Source organism: Leucoraja erinacea, chromosome 24 (assembly GCF_028641065.1).
Source record: "Leucoraja erinacea ecotype New England chromosome 24, Leri_hhj_1, whole genome shotgun sequence".
Classification (NCBI taxonomy): domain Eukaryota; kingdom Metazoa; phylum Chordata; class Chondrichthyes; order Rajiformes; family Rajidae; genus Leucoraja; species Leucoraja erinaceus.
Genome location: NC_073400.1, coordinates 20,620,292 through 20,631,621, shown reverse-complemented (window position 1 = coordinate 20,631,621; position 11,330 = coordinate 20,620,292). Strand labels below are relative to the sequence as shown.

The 11,330-nt window shown below is 39.0% G+C and overlaps 1 long non-coding RNA gene across 1 annotated transcript; it reads right to left on the bottom strand.

Moving 5' to 3' along the window:
- Nucleotides 1–5,778: 5,778 nt before the first annotated feature.
- Nucleotides 5,779–8,813, bottom strand: LOC129709017 (uncharacterized). The gene is made up of 3 exons (XR_008725440.1): nucleotides 8,785–8,813; nucleotides 6,273–6,308; nucleotides 5,779–5,805 (listed from the first exon to the last, which is right to left on the bottom strand). It is a non-coding gene; the product is annotated as an uncharacterized LOC129709017 (long non-coding RNA).
- Between the last annotated feature and the right edge of the window lie 2,517 nt (nucleotides 8,814–11,330).

Sequence of the window (11,330 nt, the reverse complement as noted above, 5' to 3'; positions counted from 1 at the left end):
CTCGGGTTGCTCAATCCCGTTTTACCTCCAGGCCACATAGTCTCCTGCCATAAATAATCATTTCCTGTTAACGCTGCTTGTCCCCTTCCTTCCTGACGTACATTATTCTTAGTGCGAAACGCTTGTTGTTGTTGTTCTCCTCTGAAAGTCTCCTGAATCCAATTAGTGGTACTAATTAGAGCAGATAATTACGCGTCCATTTCTACACATTTCTGCTTCTCTTGGAATCAAAGTAACCGTTGCCTACCCTTCGGCGTGAGCATGTCACTATATGTTCAGTCCATGAAAGCCTCGGCATAACTAAAGATCTTGACGAAGTCCAAGTGCGGCTCTAACCGCTCAATGCAGTCAGTCAGGATCTGTACATTGTATCACGTCCCAGAGATATGGTTCAGGAACACTGGTATTTCCCATTATCTGCGCATCTGGCGGGAGGGATTTGTGACTGTGTTAATTTCTATCTCCAAGCACTGACTGTCTAGTGAAATGCCTCTTAGAGGATATTTCAGGTTTAAAATGTTTTTTTACCGTCGAAGCATTGACTCGAAATTTCTTCTGTTAAACAAAAACAATATGGATTGTGACTGCCTTGTAAAAGTTTTTGCTGTATTCTGCTTGTGGTATTATCGTGGATAAAATTATTAATGTTCATTACCAACGGTGCGATATCGTAATTGCACATGATCACAGATATTGAAAATATATTACATAATGTCCTATTTTATCGTTTTTAACAAAATAATTTTGAATAACTGTTTACTGCAAAGGATAGACACTGTAATCAGGAAGGAAAAGGAAGGAAGGAAGGAAGGAAGGAAGGAAGGAAGGAAGGAAGGAAGGAAAGGAAGGAAGGAAGGAAGGAAGGAAGGAAGGAAGGAAGGAAGGAAGGAAGGAAGGAAGGAAGGAAGGAAGGAAGGAAGGAAGGAAGGAAGGAAGGAAGGAAAGAAAGAAAGAAAGAAAGAAAGAAAGAAAGAAAGAAAGAAAGGGAAAAAAGTCAACAGAAGAGTCCTATGCTTTTAAAATCATGCAATAAAGTTCGTGAATTTATGTTTTAACTCTGCAAACGAAATTGTTCGTGATTTTTTTAAATGATTGTGTTTCTTTCCTCACCTGCTCGCCTCAGGGCTTTCTTTAATTTTTGTATTTCTAAAATCAAAATCAAATACGCCCCTTTGTTATTTTTTTTATACTCTACTTAGAAGGACATTAATCCTTTCACTAACACCGGTCGTTCTCGTCAACCTGGGTGTAAATCATTATCATTTAGCTCCGTTAGCATATTTCAAGTGCAGTTAAATATTTAAAATAAAATTGTGCTCTTCAACCATTGATTCCCAATTGGGAAACATCACAGCAACTCGCCGTCGGTTCAAAGATGCAATGGTGTCATTCCGCTACGCATTCACGCTCAAGATATATTCGTCCATTTTTTGTATAACTCCCCATTATTCTCAGCATGTCCCGCGCCCGGATAATGACACTCACCAATATATTAAGGACAATTTAAAGTTGTCAATTATTGTCTTTGCTATGTGTCAGAATGGCGGATCTCTCGGATGAAACGTACGTGTTGAAGGCAAGAATGTGTATTTAGCACCCAATGTCAGGATTAAGTATATTCACACCTCTGACACAGTAAGATAACGTTTCTACCTGCTGCCCCTGTCCCACTTTGTAAACCTGAACGAAAGGCCTCTGGAGAATTTGCGCCCCACCCAAGGTTTCCGTGCGGTTCCCGGAGGTTTCTTTCAGTCTCCCTAATAACTGAAAGTGGTTTCCGCTTCTTCTATGTTCCGGCGATTATTTCAAAAAATTCAAAACCGTCCGCGACTGAAAATAGGTTGCCGTTTTAAAAATCGGTATTTTTTTAGTCGAAGCCGGTTGCGATGCTAGTTGAAGGTGGGTGCCAGAGGTTGCAGGTAGTGGAAGGCAAGACCTATTTTTCACCCAGTTTTATTCCACCAGCGGGGTCTTACCTTCCACTATGAATCAAACATAAATTAATCTGTTTTTATAAATAAAAATATCAGATATGTCCCTGTGTTTTCTTGCCATTTCTTGTGACATTTTTCATCGTCCTTAGACTAATATATACAGATGGATTACATTAATTTTGCAATTAAATAACTCTATTGAAGCCAATTTTTGATTATGCTTATGATTTTGATGATTAATCACCCGATTAGATGATTTACTGATGCCCTTGTTTTTGCAGCACAACGTGAGTAGCAGTGTCCATTTGGTCACGTGTGACATATATGATATAAAAGCAGAGTGTCGTTTATATCATTATTGCTCCTATTTTATTGTTTATAATTGGTGTTTAAGCTATCCATTGAAATACCTAATAATGAATAGAACTCCATTCTGCAGTCGTCGTCGTCGTCCCCCCCCCCCCCCCCCCCCCCCCCCCAACGTTGTCAATGCTATGACAGTTTTGGGGGGGTTTTGCACTAGTCGCGATTTTGTTTTTAATTCAATCAACGCGATTATAATGACCCTGGCAAGAACTACGGGCCTCGTGGTGGAATACGTTCCGATAATTTGTTAGGTAGCTCAGAAATCACCATTAAAAACATCTCGGATTTTTTGTTCAATTTTGAAAGTGTAAAATGTTGGTCAAATTTTGGTCGATTTTGATCACTTTCAATTGGAATGTAGGTAGCCCCATTTTTAATGCTGGGGTATTTAATTATGGTTCAATAACATTCAAATTTGGCCACCTATGTCACAGGTTGGTACACTTATTTATAGAAAGACCCATTATAATCTCTGCAGACATAAGCTGGTTTGCAACGGTGTAAAACTTGTGTTAGGCCACTTTAGAGTATTGTGTGCAATTCGTATCGCCCATCAAGGAAGGATGTGAAAATATAGGAGATGGGGCAGAAAGACGTTGGAGATCGAGCACAAGTGATGCCTAGAATATAGGTTATTAACAATAAGTAGAGGTTGCATGAACTTGGATTGTTTTCGGTGGCATGTCGGAAGTTGATGGTAGATCTGTTCCTTTGCAATACACCTTATATGTTCAATATTCTACGTTCAGAATGCAATAACAGTCACTGTGTAACATGTCATGGGATAAACACACGACTTGCCTTTCTGGTACATTATTAGTTGATCATCTGAAACGAGATTTTCTTATCTGAACTATTATAAATAATGCAACAATTGCTTACCGTATTAATGTTCTTGCAAAAGTACACCGAGGCTGACCCAGAGAATTTACTAAAGGTTTCAAGATAGCAGTTATGTTGAAGAACAGAACCATTCTGTGATATAAAATAGAACTTCGCTACCGAATCTCTGCAACAAATGGGATGACATGCCAAGGCAACTACATTCATGCACGTTTGAGTACGTGTAGATATTGAAAACAGCAAACGATAATTGTCTGGAGCATAACATTGATTTCCGAACGTTCTTTTCGTTTTATTAAGTTTTATATTTCATTTTTATTACAGATTTGACCGACATTTCGTATTTGTTGTAAATTTTGAAAACATTCAGAGAGAAAAAGTACAACCTATAAAATCTTTATTGTGTGTATTCCTGTCTCCAAGATTAACCTTGTATAAGAGGAATGCAGAGGCATTTTAGAAGGACGGATAAGACAACGCATTCTTGGTGGTCCAGTTGTATTCTGCACTGCAGTGTATGGGTGGTTGATGAAAGAAACGTCCGAAATCGCTCCAGGTACAAGTCCATAGTCCATGTGCAAATCAGTACAACTCAGTACCGGATAATATCACGAGGACTGAGTCAGCCAAATGGCATATGATAAAGATTTATTTCACGGAGGTTGAACGGAGCAGAGTAACGTTATATTTTCTCTTTGGTAATATATTAAGGAATCCCCCTACCTTCATCTTCCAAAGGATCTTTGAAAATTCTGGTCTCTAAGATTAAAGGAAGAATTATATTTCTTATCAAAAAAAAAAGTAAATATATACAAGAAGGACATTGTTAATAAAAGTAAACCGAACTCGGCCAACCAATATAGAGTAAAAGGTTCAACATGCTGTTAATTATTTTACAAAATCTGTGAACACAATAACATTTTAGCTGGTTTAGTCTTGCCATCAATGCTTATATATTTTTTGCAGACTGTAACGCGGAAACAAACGATTCGGGTTATGCAGGAAACCGGGTTACAAGCCGGAATGTATTTAATTGCGCTGCTGACAGAAGCCGCATTGGAATTGGTAGAGTTCCAGCAGCGGATCAGGACGTCAAATATGTAATGGCGGTGACGTTCACGGTCAATATAATATTGTTATGCAATACGTAGTCTATAATTCCGAATCTATACGACCTGCGAGTAGAGGACAACCAGAACGTAACCTCCCATAAGAGAGTGCTTTATGGTCATGCAATCATCTGTTAATCTATCGAACCACTGAAGAGGTTCGCGTGTTGTAGAACCACTCAGTTTAATATTTAAACGACTAGCTCAAAAATGTACAAAAGGGCAAGTTGTGTGTGTTAACGTGTTGACAGCGAAGTGAAGTCTAGCTCCATCGTCAGCTGCACCCCGCCAGCTGTCCACCCAGATCAGCGTTGGTTGGTCGGCCCAGATCACGCCAGGTCCACGCGATTGCTCGAGCTCGACGAACGACGGTTCGACACCAAATTGGCTCGGCCCGCCACAAGCGTTACGAATTGCTGCATCAGCACAATTTGTTACCCGTGTTTTCTTGGTATTGTTTAATGTACACAACTCAGCCGTTCATGTTTTTCATGCATGTACTTCATTTTTCTCATTACCGCTATTTCAACACTAGAAGAATAAAAAATACATTTAAGTAAAAACCTTTACATTATAAGCTTATACAAAGAGTGTCGCTCCACAACAGCTTCAGTCTGGAACAGACACTGGATGCACACAGTAGGCGTGGCGTATTTCAGAGTTCTGGACACTATGCCACCTGCTAGTTTCAGCATTACAGTAATAGATTTTACTCGTTGCATCACATATGTTCTAATCAGTTCTGTTCCCAGTTTAAAATCTATCCTTTGGATTACAGTGCAGCTTCAAGACAGACATAACACCACGCATTTAGATTTGCAATAAAACCTATTTTTGCATAAAACTTATAGCAGCTGGTAAAAAAAGTCTCTCCGTTTTATTTTAATCAGTCTCTGACTGAAGATACTTGATCACCTTTTGGAGTGGGTGAGTGGGGTTGTCATTATTGAGCTAGTTTTTTCAGAGTTCTGGCCTCTGATGACCGTTAGTTGCTCTTGAGCCGGCCTTTGATCAGCTTATCCATTTGTCCGCTATCGGGCGCCTTGGCCACAGCAAAAAACAGAGCACTGGCCACCACTGAATGGTCTGCACGTTGACAGATATTAAATGACTTTAGCCTCCTTTAAAAAATACAGTCACTTTGTCCCTTCCTGTGAGACTCTTCCAGTCCAGCTCACTGTCAAGCTGCACACCTGTGGTTCACCTCCACCTCGCCCTGATGGTATTGGTGGGTATTCACTATCTCCTTCTGTGTGCACTCCACTCCACAAAGTTGTTAATTGGTCTCTATACTCCTCCTCATTGCCCCCTTTGATGAGAGCTGTGTCATCTGAAAATTTCTGCAAAAAAGCATTGGGTCAATAAGCAGCCAGGAATTGCGCTCATGAATGAAAGCGCACATACATAATCCAAACACAAGACGCATCTTCTCCCCTAAAAATGTAAAAAGCGCTAGAAATTGACCTTTCGCATCAGGGATGTCCAGATGTGTTAGCGCCCCTTCTACAAAAAATAATGCAAATGACCTTTCGCACACTGCTTTAGCGCCCCTTCTACAAATAATAAAAATATAATGATCAATGATACATAAAAAAATAAGAAATATTGTTGGCATTTGAAAATACCTCATATATACCGAACTATGTTCAATCATATAATAATCTTAACAAGTGATTAATAATTGGGAAATATTCACTCAATGATTCTGATCGATAATCACCAATTATTTCTATTCAGTTGATGAACAGCAGAATTCAAATTAACAACAAATGCATTTAATTGTAGTTGTTTTCAGTGTAATATTTCTGTTCCCTACATGAGAAGTATACGCATAATTAACTTTTGTAAATTAAGATAGCTGTTTTCCATCGTCAATGCTAATTAAAACAATACATATGTGAACATCTCTGAGGTTACACATCGATGAGGGTTTTAGGTAAACCGAAAATGTGGGGAGGGGGGTTAGGGGGGCTATGAGCCAAGGTGAATCAGTCGTGCCTATCAAAACTAAACACGTCACCTGTGTCTTCCAGTTCTTGCATTAATTTCGCAACGGCTGCAAAAGAAATAAATGGATACATTAACACTGATTTACAGGCCTTTCAGATGTTCTTACAATGCGCAGATCAATGAACAAAAGGTGAGATGACGTTATATGTTTAACTGACAAGAAACTGAGCAAACCATTTTCGCCCTGTATAAGTTATACGGTTCACATTGACTCATGGAGTGATATTGCGCGGATATAGCCATTTCAGACCCGCAAAGTCAAATGTGGGTCACTTGAAGGCAGACACAGGTGAAATTATTATGGGCAACAAGGAAATGGCAGAAGAGTTGAATAGGTACTTCGGATCTGTCTTCACTAAGGAAGACTCAAACAATCTCCCAGATGTACTGGAGGACAGAGGATCTAAGGGGGTAGAGGAACTGAAATAAATTGTCATTAGGCGAGAGATAGTATTGGGTACGCTAATGGGACTGAAGGGTGATAAATCCCCTGGACCTGAAGGTATGCATCCCACGGTCCTCAGGGAGGTGGCTCTAGAAATAATGGACACATTGGTGGTAATTTTCGAATGTTCAATAGATTCAGGATCAGTTCCTGGGGATTGGAGGATAGCTAATGTTATCCCACTTTTCAAGAAAGGAGCGAGAGAGAAAACGGGAAATTACAGACCTCTCTTCGGTGGTGGGAAAGATGCTGGAGTCAATTATTAAAGAGGTAATAATGGGGCATTTGGATAGCAGTAAAGGATTAGTCCAAGTCAACATGGATTTATGAAAGGGAAATCATGCTTGACTAATCCTCAGGAATATTTTGAGGATGTGACAAGTAAAATGGATGAAGTGGTGCCAGTGGATGTAGTGTATCTATACTTTCAGAAAGTCTTTAGGTCCCGCACGGAAGACTGGTGACTAAAATTAGAGCACATGGTATTGGGGGTAGGATGTTGACATGGATAGAAAATTGGTTGGCAGACCGGAACCAAAGAGTAGAAGTGAACGGGTCCTTTTCAGAATGGCAGGCAGTGGCGAGTGGTGGGGCCGCAACTATATATATTAATGATTTGGAAGCGGGAATTAGTCACCAGTCTCCCGTGCGGGACCTTATCAAAGGCTTTCTGAAAGTCTAGATGCACTACATCCACTGGCTCCCCTTCACCCGTTTTACTTGTCACATCCTCAAAAACTTCCAGAAGATTAGTCAAGCATGATTGTCCTTCCATAAATCTATGCTGACTTGGACTAATCCTTTTACTGCTATCCAAATGCCCCATTACTACCTCAAGAGCTGTGTCCTTTGTTTGGACACAGCTCTTCCCAAATCTGCAAAATAATGCAGAGATTTGCAGATATAACCCAATCCATCACATCCGTCGATTTACCCCATCTATAGTTCGCTACCATGGAAAAACAAAGAAAATAACCAAGGAACTTTGTCGATCCGGTCGGACAGGAGAAACAGAAGGTTGGAAGTACATAACACGAGACACAAGAACAGCGTATTTCCCTCTGCTATTAGACGTGAACAAATCTTCCATACACCGGGTAGTGGCCAGATTTTCCAAGCTATTTCGTGGGGGGTAATTGGGCCTTTTCGCTGGAATAGTTACGACAAAATGCAGAAGACGTTACATTCTTCATTCTGATATTCTTCGCTCCCTATACGTGCTGGGTTTTTTTTTATTGGGGTGATACCATTCGTGAATAGTATTTTCTCGTTTTATTAGATAGCGCGCAATCTAAAGTTTGTCCCTATGATTCGCTCTGGTAACATTGATAGACTAAAACTACATAGGATATTATCATGGTGAATGAGGGCAATACAAGCACTGTCATCCCACGACATGCAAATCATCCTGCACGTCACCCAATATCATGAGAGGTGATTATGTTGCCATTTGAATACTCACGGAATGCACATAGATAAACAGCGAAGAGCAATACAGGAGCACATTAGCCTGAAGTACTATATCAGTAAAAGGAGGTATTTTCACCGCGATCGCGTAATGATGCACATGTTTCACAAATATTGACCGGATAATCTCTTCCACAGCAACGAAGACGTATATATCAGTGAACAGACCACAGATGATGTACTGGCAATATGCACTCGTAATTTGCCGAATGGGCTTTGTATGTGAGCAGTTACGACAATACTAACTGCTTTCATAGACCATCACTGAAGACAATTACAAAATCATCGAAATACATCAACTTAGCTAGAATCTCCATTTGAGTTCGACATCGCGTATTTCCGATATAGAATTTGAGAGAATAAATTAAATCCTTATTTACTTTGGCTGTCGCCTCGCCCAATTCTGGTCAGATATCGCCAACTAAGAACATCTCTATGTATTAAATATACTGTTGACTTTCAGGTTCCGAGCACCTTCACAACTTATGCAATGTTTCCTTTACCTTGGTCTATATTTGATCATAGATTTGCTCACGTATTTCAAATAAAACACGTCCAAATCGCGGTTCAAGAGAGGAAAAGATAAACCTGAGCGTAACTTTATACTTACCACTATCAGCAGTCTTGTCCCTGGGGTCTAGTTTAAATACAGACAGAGTACAAATTTGAACTTAAACATGTGATTATTCAGTGATATATACAGCGCACATAAATGTTTCTAATTGACCAAATATTAAGTAAAATCAGTAAATGTTTACCTTTCGGAAGGCGCCTGAGTTTATTTTCTTCGGAAATAAATGAATAATTGATGTTTCACTATTAGTCATGCATTGTCGTCATTTTGCTCACAAATGCAACTGCTGTTTATTAATAAAGACATGGTTGCTAAATGTCCGTACTTAAAAATTCCTGATGCATTGCAATTTTGATGATCAGTGCACCTGCAATACGTTGAATGCTATGGCCGGATGTAACAATATTTAGAATATTTCTCAATCATATTTGAGTCCTTTGATTGTAGAAGATAAATATTCATAACATATGGTGACAACAACAACAGCAACGATATCAATAATAACGATGGTTGTGATGATAACAATAATAAACACAATAATTATTTAAAAACTACAATGACAAAAAAAATAGCGCACGGCCTGTCCTCCCTTAATTTGCGTAATAATTGTGGACCAATAACAAAAATTAACAATAACAGCAGCAATAATTACATCAACAATAACAACACCAATGCCAACCAAACTTTGTTTGCGTTGTATTAATAGCGGTTTCTAATATCACTTAGATAATTCACTGATATATCGATGAACTCACGGCGCATCTATAATGTAGTGACACCAAATAGATTTCCATGTAGAAATTGACAGTCAATAATTATATTATCATCAGCAGCATTCGCTGTGGAAAGAAGAAGAATTATCATAACATCCCAATCGTTGCTTTTGGATATGCTGAGTTTGTCTGATGTAAAATAAGGACGATAGTGCTAGATTGAGCTGACAATACAGTGTTTCTTCCAGCAGGGTGCTAATTCTTACTTGGTATTTGAACATAATTCTGGAATATGCTTTGTTAAGTTTTGTTAAGTTTCCTCGCAACGCAGGAGCAACACCAATTGCAGTGCTAAGGACATCAGTGAAATAGATATTTTAAAACATCAAATTGATATCAGGTTAATGTTCAAACCTTTACATTATGATTTTTTTTAAAAATATGAACCGAAATCAAAATGTGTAATGAATCACAGCACAAAACATTGAGTGTCCTTAAAGCATTGTTCCGCAGAATTTTCTTCTCGTAACAGGCATTTTGTTTACAATTATATTGGTATTTCTAGGAACTGAGATAAAGAAAATGTATCAACCGCTGTGGGTCCATAGAGATTACAAGCAAGAGATAACCACTGGAATCATAGTCATCAGCTAAGATTGATTTGAAAGGCACAGAATTACGGACAGCCAAATACCCCATAGCTATTCCTACCACCTGCCATTTATAGTTAAAAGGTGAAGGATTTTCAACGATTTTTTCTCATTTCAAGAGATGGAATGCATCAATAGAAAGCAGCAATAAGAAATAAATAAGACTTCTAAAACTGCTCATGTCCTGCAATGGATACAGCAGTGTTTCCATCGAATGATAGATGTGGAAGCTGGATTGCTGCTTCGGAAACCTGTCCAACTTCGCTTCTCTACACGCCATGTAGTGCGGCCCGCCTCTGAAAAGCGCTGGTCGCTCTCTCGGGGCAAAGGCAATTTGCGGAAAAGGTGAATGTTTGGAATATGTACGTTTTTTTTAAATATGTACGTTCATCTTACTCTTTTGCTTGCGTCTAACGATGGATCTAAATATAGCGACATCCTAATTAATGCAATTCAAGCAGTACATTTTCAGAACTGCAGCGTTCAAGTCTTTTCGATGTCAGTAATAGATGGCCATTATGCTCCCATTTTCTGACTGGCTCGGAGAGACTAAAGATATGAATAAATAACGCGCAATCTTACCTTCTCCACTTGGGCCCTCCTTTAATTCTATACATATAAAATTGTAAAATACCCAAAATAAATCGGATTTTCCGTCATAATGGGATGGTACAATGTTTTGAATTAACATCAACGATGTGTACACTCACCTCTCTTACATCTTCTTTGTTTGATTTCTATATAAAACAAGACAACATTCCCTGTTCTAAAAATAGTTATAATAATATTTGTTGTTCAGGCATTTGGCTCCTTAAAGGTTTTGTAATTAACGATCTTTTTATTACTTAATTCATAAATATGTCAATAGAGTTTTGAGATATTTTGCATACTTTTTACTCGCCAAGTCATGGAGTCGTAGTGAGAGGGAGACTGCTCAAAAGATTCGATACGGTTCTTTCAAGAATTGAGGGTCGCTGTTATAAGGAGATATTCGATTGAGTAACGTGTTTTGGAACGTAGGTGGCTGAGCAGTAACTTTACAGAGGGCTACAAGTTAAAGAGGCGCGTAGAAATTGTAAATAGTCATACGAGTCTCATTCGGGACAGTTATAGACAGATCGGTCGGCATAGCGAGGGGGGCCTTGAGAGGACGTTTCATCAGAGCGCGTTTTTACAATTCTGTTTAAACCGGACTAAGAATATCCAATGGATTCTGTAT